At 41.9% G+C, this 14975-nt stretch overlaps 1 protein-coding gene and 1 pseudogene across 1 annotated transcript in view; one reads left to right on the top strand and one right to left on the bottom strand.

Moving 5' to 3' along the window:
- LOC141793814 (uncharacterized) overlaps positions 1-8344 on the bottom strand; it is a 9530-nt pseudogene extending 1186 nt beyond the window's left edge.
- LOC141793292 (A disintegrin and metalloproteinase with thrombospondin motifs 2-like) overlaps positions 1-14975 on the top strand; it is a 138112-nt gene that overhangs the window by 84023 nt on the left and 39114 nt on the right. The window lies entirely within an intron of this gene.

Genomic DNA, 14975 nt, shown 5'->3' with positions numbered 1-14975 from the left:
AAAATGAAGATAATATCACTTCAAAATGAGGAAACACTCTTTATCATTGGATTTATATTTCAGTCAGCTGATATCCTTCCACTCTTATCTAATGTTAGGCCCACAAAGAAAGGGCTACACAGGAAGATATATGCTACATGAAGGGTCCTTTAAAAGAAAAGCTGCCTGTGAAAAACCTGTCTGTTCAGTTTTAGTCAGACAGCATACACCATCATTTCTTAAATAGATCTCAAAAAGAATTGTCCTATCTGCGCACCTGTCACCCAGTAAAATATCTGGGTCCACATTCTTTTCCAAAACCACCGCGGTGACACAAATCATTTAGATATCTTACGATTTAATGATGGTAAAAAACTACCACCTTGTTCAATAATGTAAAAACACTGCTCTAGTTCTAGGACATTTGAAAGGATGGTTAAATGGATAAAATGAAAAAGAAAAAGCATTCTTCTGGAATTGTTACACACAATTTAACGGGGCAGTTGTCAGCTCGGTCAGAAATTTGCTGGTGTTCTCAGATGACTTGCAGCTCATGTAGTGTACTTTTTTATTCAGGGGTCTTAAGAAGTGCCTGATATTTAAGAAGACGTAAACCTCGGCCCCTGCGCTTTCTGGAGCTCTTAAAGCTGCTTAAGACTGGACGTGTGGCGGTTGTGTGAGTTGCTGTTGTCAACCCTGTCTCTTCAGACAGGTAGAGAGCGGAAAGGTAAATTACATATGGGAATCTTTTCTGTAATTTGATTCAATTTCATGATTAACCTCCCTTACCTGATGGTGATATTTATAACAACTTTTTTATATCCAATATTTTCAACAGCAACTCACAAACACCTGTTTAGGTGACTCAGTTTATAAAAAAATTGTTGGGGCTAAGGCTTATAACAACAGCTCTGTGTGGAAGCAAGTAGTCTCTACAAAGGAGAATAGATTAAAGGGGGTTTGAGGAGTTTCTAAGGGCCTGCTGGAGAGTACGATCAGCAGTCACACTACTCCAACATGAACCAGACTTTAGCAGGTATCACACACACATAGCCTGTCTACGTCATCGTGAAGCATCTGTTTGCACATTAACACGATTTCATCAGAGTCAGCACAACGAGACACAGGGAGCATTGCTCTAACTTTTGAGACTTTTTGACTTATGTTAAGTCTTTTTGGTCTGACACAGTCCTCTAACACCCCCTGTACTGTTAAAAATTATTGTCCAGAGGAACAGTCGCTGTGCTGGCTGGCAAAGTTTAGTAGTGGGGATACATCTGTGTTTTTCTCTGCTAAAAATAATTTCCTTAATCAATTTTGTTGTGATGGTGGACACAGGCGCCTTATTGTCAGACAGAAAAAGGACAGAAGAGCAGAAGAAAGATAAACGGAGAGTGAAAGTGCACGGGCTAAAGTCAGGCAGCTCGATTAAAACAGATCCTCCTCCTTTATGCTCCAACTTTAAGCTTTTAATCTAAGAAAACATAACTTATGTGCCAAAAACTATAATTTTCATGCCTGTAACATAGATGTAACTAATTTAAAGCAAATGTAGTATAATTTGCTGTGCTCATTCTTAAGATATGCAACATGGATGCTGAAGTGAAGTTAAGCCATTCTGCTTGTCACATGGCCAATCTGATCTGAAGTGGCCATTGGGCCTATTTTGCCTTTTTTCAAGAGGAAAACCAGCGAATACAGCTGATAAATCTCAAAACAGGCATCATATTTAATCACCCAGTGCTGATGTCTTGCTCCAAACTGCAAAAGTGTCAAAAAAAATACCAGCTTCACTTTGGACCACAAAGAAAAGATAAGTGCATACAAAGTGTCTCTGACAGCCTGAATGATGCCTGATTTAGAGCTACACATTTTTACCACTTAATGGTAGCACCCTGTGAAAGTATCTAACAAATGAAGTGTTGAATTCAGTCTACTCAATCTCTACCCTATTCTCCCTCTTGTCTTTTTATATCATCCTATCCAGCCTATCTTTGCATTTTCCCTTCCTTCTCCCAGCTTCACCACCCGTTCCTTCCTTGAGGTAGCCCCAGGGCTGCCAGGTGTGTGTGTGTGTGTGTGTGTGTGTGTGTGTGTGTGTGCGTGTGTGCGTGTGTGCGTGTGTGCGTGTGTGTGTGTGTGTGTGTGTGCGTGTGTGCGTGTGTGCGTGTGTGCGTGTGTGTGTGTGTGCGTGTGTGTGTGTGTGTGTGTGTGTGTGTGTGTGTGTGTGTGTGTGTGTGTGTGTGTGCTTGTGAGTGTTTGAAACTTCATTTATTTCTTAGCAAGTGACGTGTATAGCTGCAATTTTTACAGCTGGTGTGCAGACAGTTCGCATGGCACTCTGACGCTTTCTGGGTTTGTCTTGTCAATATCCATCAATGTTAAAGCTGGAATGTCAACCTTTAAATTCAAGTTTCGCTAGTTGATTTTAGGGTCTCAAATGCATCGTACCAATCGCAGGCAGTGCAGTCAGACAGTCAGGAGCTTACTTCCCATACCTAGTAAGTAGCCCCTAAATATCAGATTATCTGTTTTTTTTTTGCTGTTGCCCTACCAGAAGCCCAACCTGACATGCCAGAAGGACAGTTTCAAATATCCGCCACAAAAATATTTCACTAGTCCATCTAGGTAACACCTTTACGGATTTGTTTTCAGAGGCAGGACCTTAAAAAAAGTCAGCAGCTGATGATTGGATGACAGTTCTGATTGACACACTCACCACAGAACAATCCACATCAAGCCACGGTGTGGCAAAGCATATGTGCGCTGCTGCTGAGAAACAATAGACGAACAGAATAAGTTAACTTAAGAATCAAAGGAACGCTGACAAGTATGAAAGCCTCTCTTCCCTGATTCGGCGGGTTTGAATTTAGCTGAGTGAAATCGTTGGTCAATGGAGCCAGCTTGGCCGGTGGGCCTTTCTGTGTGGAGTTTGCATGTTCTCTCTGTGCATGCGTGGGTTCTCTCCGGATACTCCGGCTTCCTCCCACAGTCCAAAAACATGCTCATCAGGTTAATTGAGCACTCTAAATTGCCCCTAGGTGTGAGTGTGTGCGTGAATGGTTGTCTGTCTCCATGTCAGCCCTGTGATTGACTGGCAACCAGTCCAGGTTGTACCCCGCCTCTCGCCCAATGACAGCTGGGATAGACTGTGTTGGGAAAATGTCTGTGTTGACTTGTAGCCCAGAGGTGGCTTGCATTCAAAACATAAAACTCCTCTTTTAATTAGTTACTTTTTATGGAATTGTCTAAATATCCATAGACAAATAAATTCGCTGCCCTGGCTAGCTAAGCACACCCCCCAAACTGAGGCTCTGTGACGTGTTAACTAGTTGGAATTGGGGCTATAAACCTTTACTTGGTTGCCATCCTCCCACTCTACTCCCAACATTTCCTATTTCTGTCTTTCTTTAGTCTTCTTAAAACAAATGCCCCACCCCCCCAAAAGAAAAAAAAATATTAATAAAAAGTTCCTCAATTCCATATTATTTTCACACTCCCATCGATTTAACTCATGTCTTCATCTGACCGTGCTCTCTTGTCCCCTCTCAAACCATGGAAAAAGTCTCCCTTCATTTGCATCTATATTTTCTGCTTGACATATTAAGCAAGCATGAGGTCAGAGTCAACGAAGGAGAAGGTGATATGCAGTATTTAAAGACATTAAATATTAATAATCAGCCAATTAACACAGTGGCAGACAGAGTGTCCCAAGAATCTCGAGCAGGTTTTAGCACATTGCTAATAAGATGATTTTAAGTAGCTGCAATGAGACAGTGCAGGTAGCAACAGCCAGGCGGAGGGTTAAGTGTAAGAAAAATGTTAGTTAGGTGGCCAGAAGAGGAAAAGCAGCTTGGTTTATGAGATGTATATTTTTAAGCAAGCAAGCGGTTACATATTTGTGGCAGTTTCTCAATCACACGTTAGTTCACAACTGCTTTCTAATCCAAAGAAACACTGATTACTTTTTTCTCCTTCTCCCTGGTTCGTTTTTTCATTCCCCTCTATACTTGTCTCAATACACTTCTATGTAATTCATCAAGGAAATGGAAATTTTGTAGGTTCTTTTGCCACAGAAGAAGTGCAAAAACGCCATCATCCAGAATACCCCAACACAGAGCAGATACATATTTATGTAGGGTGGAAGCACAGCCCGTACACTGCCCTGTCATATGAAGAGAGAACAATCAAGGTTTTAGTTTTACACATTATCCTCAGACACAAAAGAGTAATTATTCTGTAATATATTTACTGGTACATCAGATGATAAACAGTAAACACAAACTCACTTAAAAACCTGCTGAAATTTAAAAAGTATCTAATTTTGGACTCTTTCCCATGACCACATGTGCTCCTGTAATCTGCAGCGTCATCGTAACCAGAGGACACACAGCTCATCATATCACACTCCTCTGTCTCTTCCTCCAGCTTCCCTTTCTCTCCTCGGTCCTGACTGTTGCTTCAGTATTTCTATTCTTAGTGGAGAGGGGCAAAGATCTCCATTATAACCCAGTGGATACTGATGTCTGCTTGTGCTGATGTCTGGATGGCTTCAGTGTGTGTGTGTGTGTGTGTGTGTGTGTGTGTGTGTGTGTGTGTGTGTGTGTGTGTGTGTGTGTGTGTGTGTGTGTGTGTGTGTGTGTGTGTGTAAACATTTTATGCTTTGTCTACCACTAATCTAGCTTAATCCAGCTGCATCTCACACGCCTGCCCGAGTTAGCTGTACGAATGCTTGCCTGGGTGGCTGTTTCTTTGTATGTCCATTACGCATGTGTGTGTGTGTGTGTGTGTGTGTGTGTGTGTGTGTGTGTGTGTATGTTTTGCATGTCCACGTTTAATTCTTTTTCATGCGAACTTTATGCTTGACTCTTGACTTTATCTACATATCCCACGTATAACCTTTTCTCTTTCTTTTAACACACACACACACTAAAAAAAAAATCACATATACAGTAACAATGGAATTATCACCATATGTTAATGTTAACATTTTCACACTTTTGTTATTCAGTATTATTACATTTACCTCGGTGTCAGAAATCCTTTCTGAGTGACTCACTGTGTAATGTGCCAGTGACAGGCAGAACAAATACTTGGCGCACATATTGAGAGTAGGCACACTTCCATATGTACACACACGGACATGTCAACACACATACACACACTCACACACTCAGTTGTATTCACAGAGTAATCAGTGCTGCAGCTATTATTAATGAGAGGGGATCAAGTCATCAATAATTAATCAGTGTCACTGAGGCCATCTCTATGTTGGTCTGTTTGTGTGTGTGTGTGTGTGTGTGTGTGTGTGTGTGTGTGTGTGTGTGTGTGTGTGTGTGTGTGTGTGTGTGTGTGTGTGTGTGTGTGTGTGTGTGTGTGTGTGTACATAAAGAAGAGGGGCAGAGGGACCAAAATGGCAATTTCCTCAGGCAGCGCAGTGAGACCTCCTCCATTACAATAGGATCAACAGAGATGGAGCTGTATTTATGTGTTAAACAGAGAGAGGGAGAAGACAGAATCATTGTCTTGATTTTGAGACTTGTCCTCTTGTTTCCTTTCTCCACTTTCCTTACCCTTTCCTATCCTGTTTTACTTCTGTTACTCCTTATCTCATCCCTTTGTCTTTTTTTGCTCTTCTCCCGTCTGTTTGTTTTTGCTCTGTGGAGGATGAAGAGGCGCAAATGGGAAACAGCAGATATCTCATTACATCACACTGGATAGGATAGGCCTGGGTGCATTTGTGTGTGTGTGTGTGTGTGTGTCCACACTGCCAGCATGAACCCTTCTAAATGAACACTGTTGGGGATTGTGACTCTTTGGCCTGTGACTAGCCCTCCACACTGGTCATGCTCTGTTAACTACACCAACTCATGAACGCACGTTGACATAGATACATACAAATACAGTCTTCCTCTTACAGCTTGGGGCAACAATTTTGGCTCTTAGGGTGAGAGCGTGAATAAAAGATTTAGAATAAAAATTGTAAATAATGACATTAGCCCTCTCCCTTTCTCTCCCTTTCCTCCCCGCTTATCCCCACAGCCTCTCTCTGCGTCTGGGATTAGTGGGTATTACTTGCTCTGCAGAGCGAGGAGAATGAGACAGGTCTTACTGCCAGATCCTAGATTGGGAGAGCAGGGAAAATATTCCTTTATAATAACCTCTCTTTATTAAATCTGGCTGGAGGACACACAGCAGCCTGTTTCCCCCCCCTGAGCCCGGTGTTTGTACGGCTGCCAGCAGTTGTCCATCCATGATGCCAAGTGTTTCTGAATCAGTCATTGTTAACATATTGATTGAAAGGTAATTAGACCGTTGTGAATCCTATTATAAGGAGGGTTTTATTGCCATGAAAGGGATTAGTTTAGATGAGAGTTTCATCCCAACATTAAGCAAACCAGAGTCCTGGGAATAGATATCAATTACTAACCCTTATCACATTTAGCACTTACACTTCTCAGAATCTTTATTGAGTTTTCCTTTTAAAAAGACTTTAACATGATGCTGATCTCACACCTTTCCTGCTGTTGATGATGATGATGGGTAGTGCCTCAGTGTGCAGATCACCATGTTTCTAGTGTACAGAGCAGTAAAGTTTAAGCACCTACGGCTTCCTGAAGTTTTCCCCACAGTAAATTAGCTTCTCATTGATTGCTTCAAACTTTTCAAGAATAGAATGGAAATCTTTCAGTAATTTAACAAAAGTACAGGTTGTGTCCATCTTTAAAGGCACTTCTTTGTCGAACCTTAAAGGGCAACCTACCCAGGGTGCACCCCACCCTGGGAAGGCCCTCCTGACTCTTAATAGGTGAAATCACATAGATACGTATGCATGGATGGATGGTTCATGATAAATTTCTTCAGGGGCTTTGATACCTGAAGCTGTTGCTATGGCGAAGCTTCAAGAAAAGGTGTGAATTTGAGCTGTGGACAATTTAATGTGTAACAGAGTTACCTCAACTCACCCCTGCTCAACTTGGAGACATTTTGTCTTTCCTGAAAACTGAAGACTTTCATCAGCACAGCTGCCTACATTCTTTTCTGATTAAGATTTAGAAGTGGAAGTTCAAAAGTTGTATCCTAGTGGTTCCTGAGCGATGTGATGTGACCATGGACGGTACAAAACACTGACATACAGTGCATCCAGACAGTACTCACAGTGCTAAACTTTTCTTTTCCATATTTTGTTATGTTACAGCTTCATTCCAAAACAGACAGGCAGTTTTGCCCATTCAGGTTGGATGGGGAGCATCAGTGCACAGCCACTGTCAGATCTCTCCAGAGATGTTTGATAGGATTCAAGTTTGGGCTCTGGCTGGGCCACTCAAGGACATTCACATAATTGTCCTGAAGCCACTCCTTTGATATCTTGGCTGTATCTTGGCAGACATTTGCCCTTGTCTGGGGCCAAAAGCGCTCTGGAGCAGGTTTTTATCCAGGATGTCTCTGTACATGCAGCATTCATCTATGCCTCAATCCTGACTCATCTACCAGTTCCTGCTGCTGAAAAACACCCCCACAGCATGATGCCTGCACCATTGCGCTTCACTGTTGGGATGGTATTGGCCAGGTGATGAGCGGTGACTGGTTTCTTCCAAATGTGACACCTGGTGTTCACCCTAAAGAGTTCAATCTTTGTCTCATGGTCTGAGAGTCCTTCGAGTGCCTTTTGGCAAACTCCAGGTGGGCTGCCTGTGGCTTTTACTAAGGAGTCTGACTACTCTACCACACAGGCCTAATTGGAGGATTGCTGCAGAGATGGCTGTCCTTCTGGAAGGTTCTCCTCTCTCAACAGAGGACCTTTGTAGTTCTGACTAGGGATGGGTACCGAATCAGGTACTTTTATAGGTACCGACCGAATTCTGACAAAAGTACCGGTAAGGGGTAAGGGTAAGGTACCATGTCTAGGTACCTAAATGCATCCTTGTGACTTTGAGGGAGTGGAAGAGTAGGTGATTTTTCATGCTGACATGAACACAGCACTACAAGTTTATATATTGGAGAATAAATATGTTAAATTGAAAAAAAATATATATTTTACTATTAAAAAAATTGATATTTTTTACCACATTAACTCACAAAAGTACAGAAAATTGGTATCGTTGAGTACCGGTATTGATTGCCAGGTACCGGGCATCGGTACTGTATCATTTCACATGTGAAAGGTACCCATCCCTAGTTCAGTCAGAGTCATTATCAGGTTCTTAGTCACCTCCCTGACTAAGGCCCTTCTCTTCCGATCACTCAGTTTAGACAGGAGGCCAGCTCTAGGAAGAGTCCTGGTGGTTCTGAACTTCTTCTGTTTATGAATGATGTAGGTCACTGTGCTCATTGGGACCTTCAAATTTTTTTTCTGTTCAACCATTACCAAAACTCATGCAACAGTTGATGAAGTTATACTTCACCACTGTTTTGTGTAGCTGTGGCTGTGGTTCTGGGATAGTCAGTCATCTTTTAGTCAGTCTCTACTATCCAATTAAAGGCACAAAAGCCCCCAAAATAACTTAAAAAAACAAACAAAACAAAACTGTGTAATCACCATAACTGATCCTGAAGACCATAAAAGGTGTCATGTGAACATTGTAATCTTTGGGAAATACAAGGTCATATAAAGTAGAAACCAGTATGTTTTTGTGTTAAACTCAATAAATCAAAGGGCAAATAGAGGATGATGAAACATGGAGGGTAGTAAATGTATGTGGCCTCATGTTCACTCAGTTTTGGTAATGCTAAATGGAAGAGAAAAAAACACACAGGATACTCAGAAACTTGGTTGTGAGTCCCCCCAAGATATCTGATGGTTGTTCCTTTATTGGCCATCTGCCTGTGTGTACAGTGATTTGATTACCTGGGAGCTTCATTAGGAGAGAGATGGAGGGAGCTCCCGTATCCTCTGCTCATGTATAGAGTTTCGTTTGCACGGAAGCGGCTGCATTGATTAGCCATCTGCCTGAGGGGTGGGGGGTTGTGGCCTCACACAGCGCCATCATGGTCACCTCTGGAGGCAGGGGCTGGGGAAGTTTCATGCACAGATATTTTGTGTAAGGGATGGTTCTTGCTTTCCCCAGTGTATCTTTGCATTAAGATCCTAACTCTGTGGTTGCCAACAAAGCAAAGGCTATTGGAAAAATGAATACAGGAAGCTGTGGTGAGAATTTTCCAGGAAATAATGTTGTGGGGAAACTGGATAAAATGAAGACCACCAACACATGGCTTCCAAGTCAAGCAGGGACATGCTCATTTACGTCTCCCATAGGCCCATCAGGATGGACTTAGGTTGAAGTTTTTCTGTTCCCCTCCACTTTCTTTACACCGATTTGCTTCAGCAGCCATGTAAATGTTTGACAGACACGCAGACTGATCCCTGCAGCACAGCAAGTCAGAGATGTGATCCTTGCATTTCTGTCAACATTGGTCTCTGTTAAAGAGCTGATCATAGTTTTGATTACATTTTATCAGCGTCTCTGTCAGCACTGCTCCCTGTAGGAGCTTGTTCTGTGAGAATGATGAATGGCTCTTTTAAGTTGTCTAATTGATAAGTGCTCTGGAAGACTGTGTTATGAAACAACACCAGTTTAGTAACAGTGATACACTGTAGTTCCTTATTAACTCTCTCCTCCTGGCTCCAACACATTGCACTTTAAAAGAACCCTTTCTGTGTCAGTGGGCGACAGTAAAACTAGACACTAGACAGTAAAAACTCTTTGTGTAAGAGTGGGCCAGGTTTCCAAAGCAAGGACTCAGATTTTATTCATCTCCCTGTGTCCAACTCCTGCGAGCATTAATTGTTTTTAAAGGGGCTGTGATGAGTTGGGAAGTGATCTTGAAAAATTCTCCCTTCCAGGTATATGCCTGAGCATAGTCCACACTTTAAAAACAAGATCATTAGCGCCAATATTGCTGTTTACAGGTTATTTTGAATTGCTACTTCTTAGCTTCCAGATCAGGCCAACCAGGACCGGATAAATTTACGGCACATCTAGGTCTCTATAACAACATCACATCAGCTGATGAAGTTAAGCAGAGAGTAGAGATAAAACACAGAGATCTGTGTTTTTATCTGCTGAAAACTGTGACTAATTTTGTAGCGATGGTGGACACAGGAACCTAACCATCAGACAGAAAAAGGACAGAGGCGCATATGAAAGCTAAACAGGGGAGTGATACAGTCCACGCTAAAGGCTAACACAGAGGTTTAGCTGTTTGTGATAAAGTTCATTCCAACCCACAGTCAGCAGTTATTCTGCAGTCGTCTGTTCAAACCTGAGAGTCTATCAATAAAATGATGAGTGAGGTTATGTTAGCTCTGCTTGGTAGATGACTGGCTGGACATAGCGAACCAGGATTCACTAACGTTACACATTACAGACCTGTCTTAGAGCACCGGACTGCCAGCTGTGCTGGATATAGACTGCTTCCAAACTACTTACAAACTGACCGTGTTTATTTGTTGTCACATTAGCCTACAGATACATCGGAGCACTGGGCTCATGATCTTGCTACATGTAGCCGGCTACTACAACGTCTGCTTGATGTCACGTTTCAAACCTTATCACTATGTAACTGTACTGATAAATACCTTACCCCGGTGCGTTGTATCCAGTAAAAAGTTGTCTTGAACAAAGAAAATTTGTTTCAAACCAATCTCCATTTAATTCCAAAACAAACACATGCCTCACTGAAAGTAATTTACGACAGTGTGCGGAGACTTAGGGCCAGAAGGTGGCGAGGGAGTGCAATTAAAACAGATCCTCCTCATAGCATCTTTAACTCTGAAATAATCTCCCTTCATTTACCGCCCTGTTTTTGTAGACGTGTTGGAAATGCTGTATAACCATGTTACAGAAAAGCTTATGTGTTTATCATTATCATTTGTGATTAGGTGATATTGGATGATAAATCCTCACCATACCTCCCCGTGGCGGACAGACAGGGGCTCTACTCTGCTGCTGAGCCTCTTGGAGAGAACATTTGCATACATATTGTCTCACACCTTTAGATAGACTTTCTCTTTCTCTCACCCACTCTTATTTCATATGTATCCTTTCAGAAGCACCTTTAAAGGTTCATTTAATGAAGACAAGAGGAAATGAAAGAGGAAGGAGAGGAGACGGTTGAAAGAAGACAAGGGAACATAAAGGAAGACTTGTAGGTGGTCAAGCGAGACACCTGTAGCCTGTTTGGTCATTTCTTGTTTATGTGGGTCTTTAAGAGGTGGGTCGTTGCAGTAGCCTTTGTCATTTGGCTGTGCCTGCAGGACAGCTGTTTACTGGTGCACCTGTGGCTGTCTTGTCAAATTACCCAGGTGTTAACCTGACGCTTTGATCCATTTGTCTAGAAAACAAGACAGGCGGCCGGGGGTATGGCTGTCTACATGTTTACTCAATTAGAAGGTGAAACTAGGATTCCTTTATATAAGGGTTCACTTTATGATTATCAAACCCTCTTTCAATCTTTGTGTCAGGCTCCAAGTTTGATGCTTTTAAAGTGACACTGCTATTTGCACTCCATTTAAATTTTAGCACGATATCCCATTTATGGCCTTTTTACAGTCTTTGTGATCCTCAGCTGCCTTTTTATGGAAATTTTTCCAAACTTCCGGAGTTTGATAGCCATCAATGCTAATAAAAGTAAAACCATGCCCTCCAACTTGAAACTCAAAATGTTTCCCTTATGTGTTAACTAGTTTGAGCTTTGTGCTTGATTGAACTTTTCAGTGTCTGAGGCTGGCTGCTGACCTTATTTCCATCATGGTTCTCCCTTTCTGTTTTTCTCTTCCCTTGCTTCCCTTGCATTCTCCACCCACATCACTTCCCTTCAAAGCTCAGGCTGATAGATGTTTGGCTTGCTGGCCTGTCATCATTTACGTTTTGCTCAGTGTCTCTGGTGGCCGGTAGGGGTTGTTCTTCTGGTTCTTCTTTACAGGACAGGCCATGTTCTGGGGCTGCAGGTAAAAGAGGAGGAAATGAGGAGAGCAGGGAAGACAGGAAAGCTTTCTTAACATTTGATCAGTTTTTGCTTTTTCACCTGAAAACTTCCTCAAAATATACATACAGGTAATTTTTCTAAGTATAAGAATAGAAACAATTCGGTCCATCTCAAGGCCAAAAAGTAGTTCAGTTAAAAATCACTTGGAGGTCATTTAGCCAGTCAGTGAAAAGAAGATATGCCAGAGGACAAAGGTGATAAAAGACACAAAGTGTGCTGCTGCAGAAGCAAGGCATAAACGCAATTATGTGAAGAGATACATTTTCTGGTCTTCATAATTTTAAATGTACTGCTTACAGAGAAGTTGAAGGAATTAGGTCAGAGTAGTCATATTTCAAACCAGTTCTTGTTTTGGTTTACTCGTGTTTTTATTAGTTGTCAGGAGCCTGCTTTAGGCCAACCGTACTCATCCCTTCCAGCCCCAAACAGCTCCCAAAATGATCAACTTTGGTGAGGTGTCAGGCAGCTAAAAGGAACAGAACAAAAACATCTTAGTTTGTATTGACCATTGTCAGTATATAGAGTGGACAGCGTGGCTCCACTTTTTACCTTTGTACGGTTTTGAAGCCAAAATACCCCCGTCACAGGCGCAGCCATCGGTAGCATTTGTGCAACCAGAGTCTGCGCAGTACAGACTGTGAGGGATTCTGGGAGAATCTGAATGGAGCTGGGTGACAAAAATAACAATTATTTTTTCTTATTGACTCTACCTCCTGATATATTTTACAATCCCTGCAAAAAATACACAAGAACAGCAGCTGTCAATCATCGTGACGTTAAACGTCACGTCGTAAAACCTTGTTCTTAACCTCTTATAACTAATGAAAGGAAACTTTTTTAGAAAAAAAAGGACTTAAAAACAAGGCAACCAAATTTTATCTTCAAACAACCACAACAATCAGATGTGTAACATTTCTACGAGGTGTATCAATTTTTTTTAAGTTTGACCACAGTCCATCTGGAATGACTGGAGAGACAGATTTTTTTTTTTTTTTTTACTTATACTGCAGCCAGCCACCAGGGGGAGCAGTTTTTGTGGCAACCTCACTTTGAGCCGAGCAAGATGACGTCCTTTTTTTTTTACAGTCTATGGTATTGCCTATTTTGACATCCGTCTATAAATCATGAACCTCTACAAGACAACTTTCAGATCTTAACTGATTTCAAAATTGTGGGGGACCCACACATAAAAACAGTTCTGACCAGTTTTTAACATGACAATCCTCTGATCAGACATGCCAAAAGATTCCAGAAGACCGCTACACCACACGCTTAATGTTTGTGGCAATGATTCCAAAGACATGTTGATGTTGATGACGCTTTCCAATCTGTGGTTACAGTGGGTTTTTCCTCTGGAGGAAGTCCTATCAGGAATCATAAATGTGACAAATGTTTAAAATTGGGGAAGTCTGATGTGGTCAGGAGCAGTGAAATAGTCCCATTGACACCAAACACTTGAGGATTATTTCAACATATAATTGGTCATAACAAGCCCCTGAGCCATCAGCCCTAAATCTCTAAACATGTCACTTTTTTTTTTTTTTAATCAATTTAACAGTTTTAGATACCTCAAATTACTTTCTTTCTGAGGCTACACTTGAGTTTTCTTTGGTCCCACTCAAATATAAAATGCAATTATTGATGGCAGTAAATGATAATAAACTGAGCATAAGCAGGCCATGGGTTCAAGGAGTTTTACCAAGACCAGTTGCCAAAATGTTGACACATCAGCATCTGCAGTGATTTGTAGTAGTAAGTACCACAGAAAAAAAGTGTTACTCTTGTGATGAAGATTTTTCTCTTATGGTTCTTTAATGTAAAAACTTTTCCTTCTTAACTTTGTTAACAAGAAACCAAAACAACATTTGGTTTCCTTCAAAAGATTTTCTGTTGCCAGTAAGTCGTAGATAAACATAATCTTGTGATATGTCAGAGACATTTACCGTTAGATTTCCAGTGAGGTTACAGGAGGTGACGGGCAAAGTCGGGGACAGAGGTGACAAAGAGGCTACAAACCCTTCAAGCCAGCGCTAGGCTGTCTCTGCTGAGATTTATGGGTAATCTGGGAGTCAGACCTTGCACCTCCCTGTCAGCTTCTCTCCCTCTTTATCTCTCTCTTGATACACATACAGTAAAATTGATCAATAGAAGTTTACGCAGGGCTGACAGACAGTGAAGCTTGATGGGACAGTGATATGTAGATTAAGAAAAGCCTCTCCTGTGTTTGTCGTTCACATTCTGCTGCTGTTATGTGTTTATCTTCACTGGCCTGTTGTGACTGGAGCTGTTTTCCTACTTTTTGATTTCATAAGAGACCTTTATAAATGTCTGCTTTTCTGATGTAGACGGACCAAGGAGAGGGGAGGCAGACAGACACTCACACAGGTCGGTTTCAGACTAGATGAGACCTGCGGTAAGCCTCATATCAGCCCAGCTTTGCTGTCTTATTGGACACTAAGGCTCTCCAGTTTACCCTGAGCTCTCCAACCACACAGCAAAAGACAGAGAAAGAGGGAGGGTTTGGGGACATGATTGATCTCTGCCAACATTATTGCCTCTGTGGATGGCTGTGATTGGATTACTGTGTTTTCAGATGTGTTTGTGATGCTTACATGGGCTTCTCTTCTTTGCTGTAATTATTGATGCGACAAGGGGTACTCGCTGGGCCCCGTGCAGCTTGTGAGCTATTTCTCAACTCAATTTAGACTCATTTGCAATAACATTTGCAATCGTGAGTGTGAATTCTGTCAGTTTCATATCACAGAGGAGCTTTATTCATCCGGTGGCGTTGATTTACAAAGCCCTGCAAACATTATAGGAATCACAGACATTTGGAAATGGCTCCACTCGGCTGATGAAACCTTGGTACAGCGAGACGCAGGGGGGGAATCGGTGTGCTTTGCAGCACCTTTCCAGCAAGCCGACAGCCCCATGTGTGTTTCTGACAGACAGACAGTTATGTAAGAGAGGAGAGCTAAAGGTTGACTTGTCTCCTGAACCACCAGAAA

The sequence above is a fragment of the Halichoeres trimaculatus genome, unplaced genomic scaffold (genome assembly GCF_033239565.1).
Source record: "Halichoeres trimaculatus isolate MK-OKI-2021-1 unplaced genomic scaffold, fHalTri1.1 fHalTri1_scaffold_7, whole genome shotgun sequence".
NCBI classification, from domain to species: domain Eukaryota; kingdom Metazoa; phylum Chordata; class Actinopteri; order Labriformes; family Labridae; genus Halichoeres; species Halichoeres trimaculatus.
Note: the sequence above shows the minus strand (reverse complement) of the source record. Positions and strands in the feature narration are given on the sequence as shown.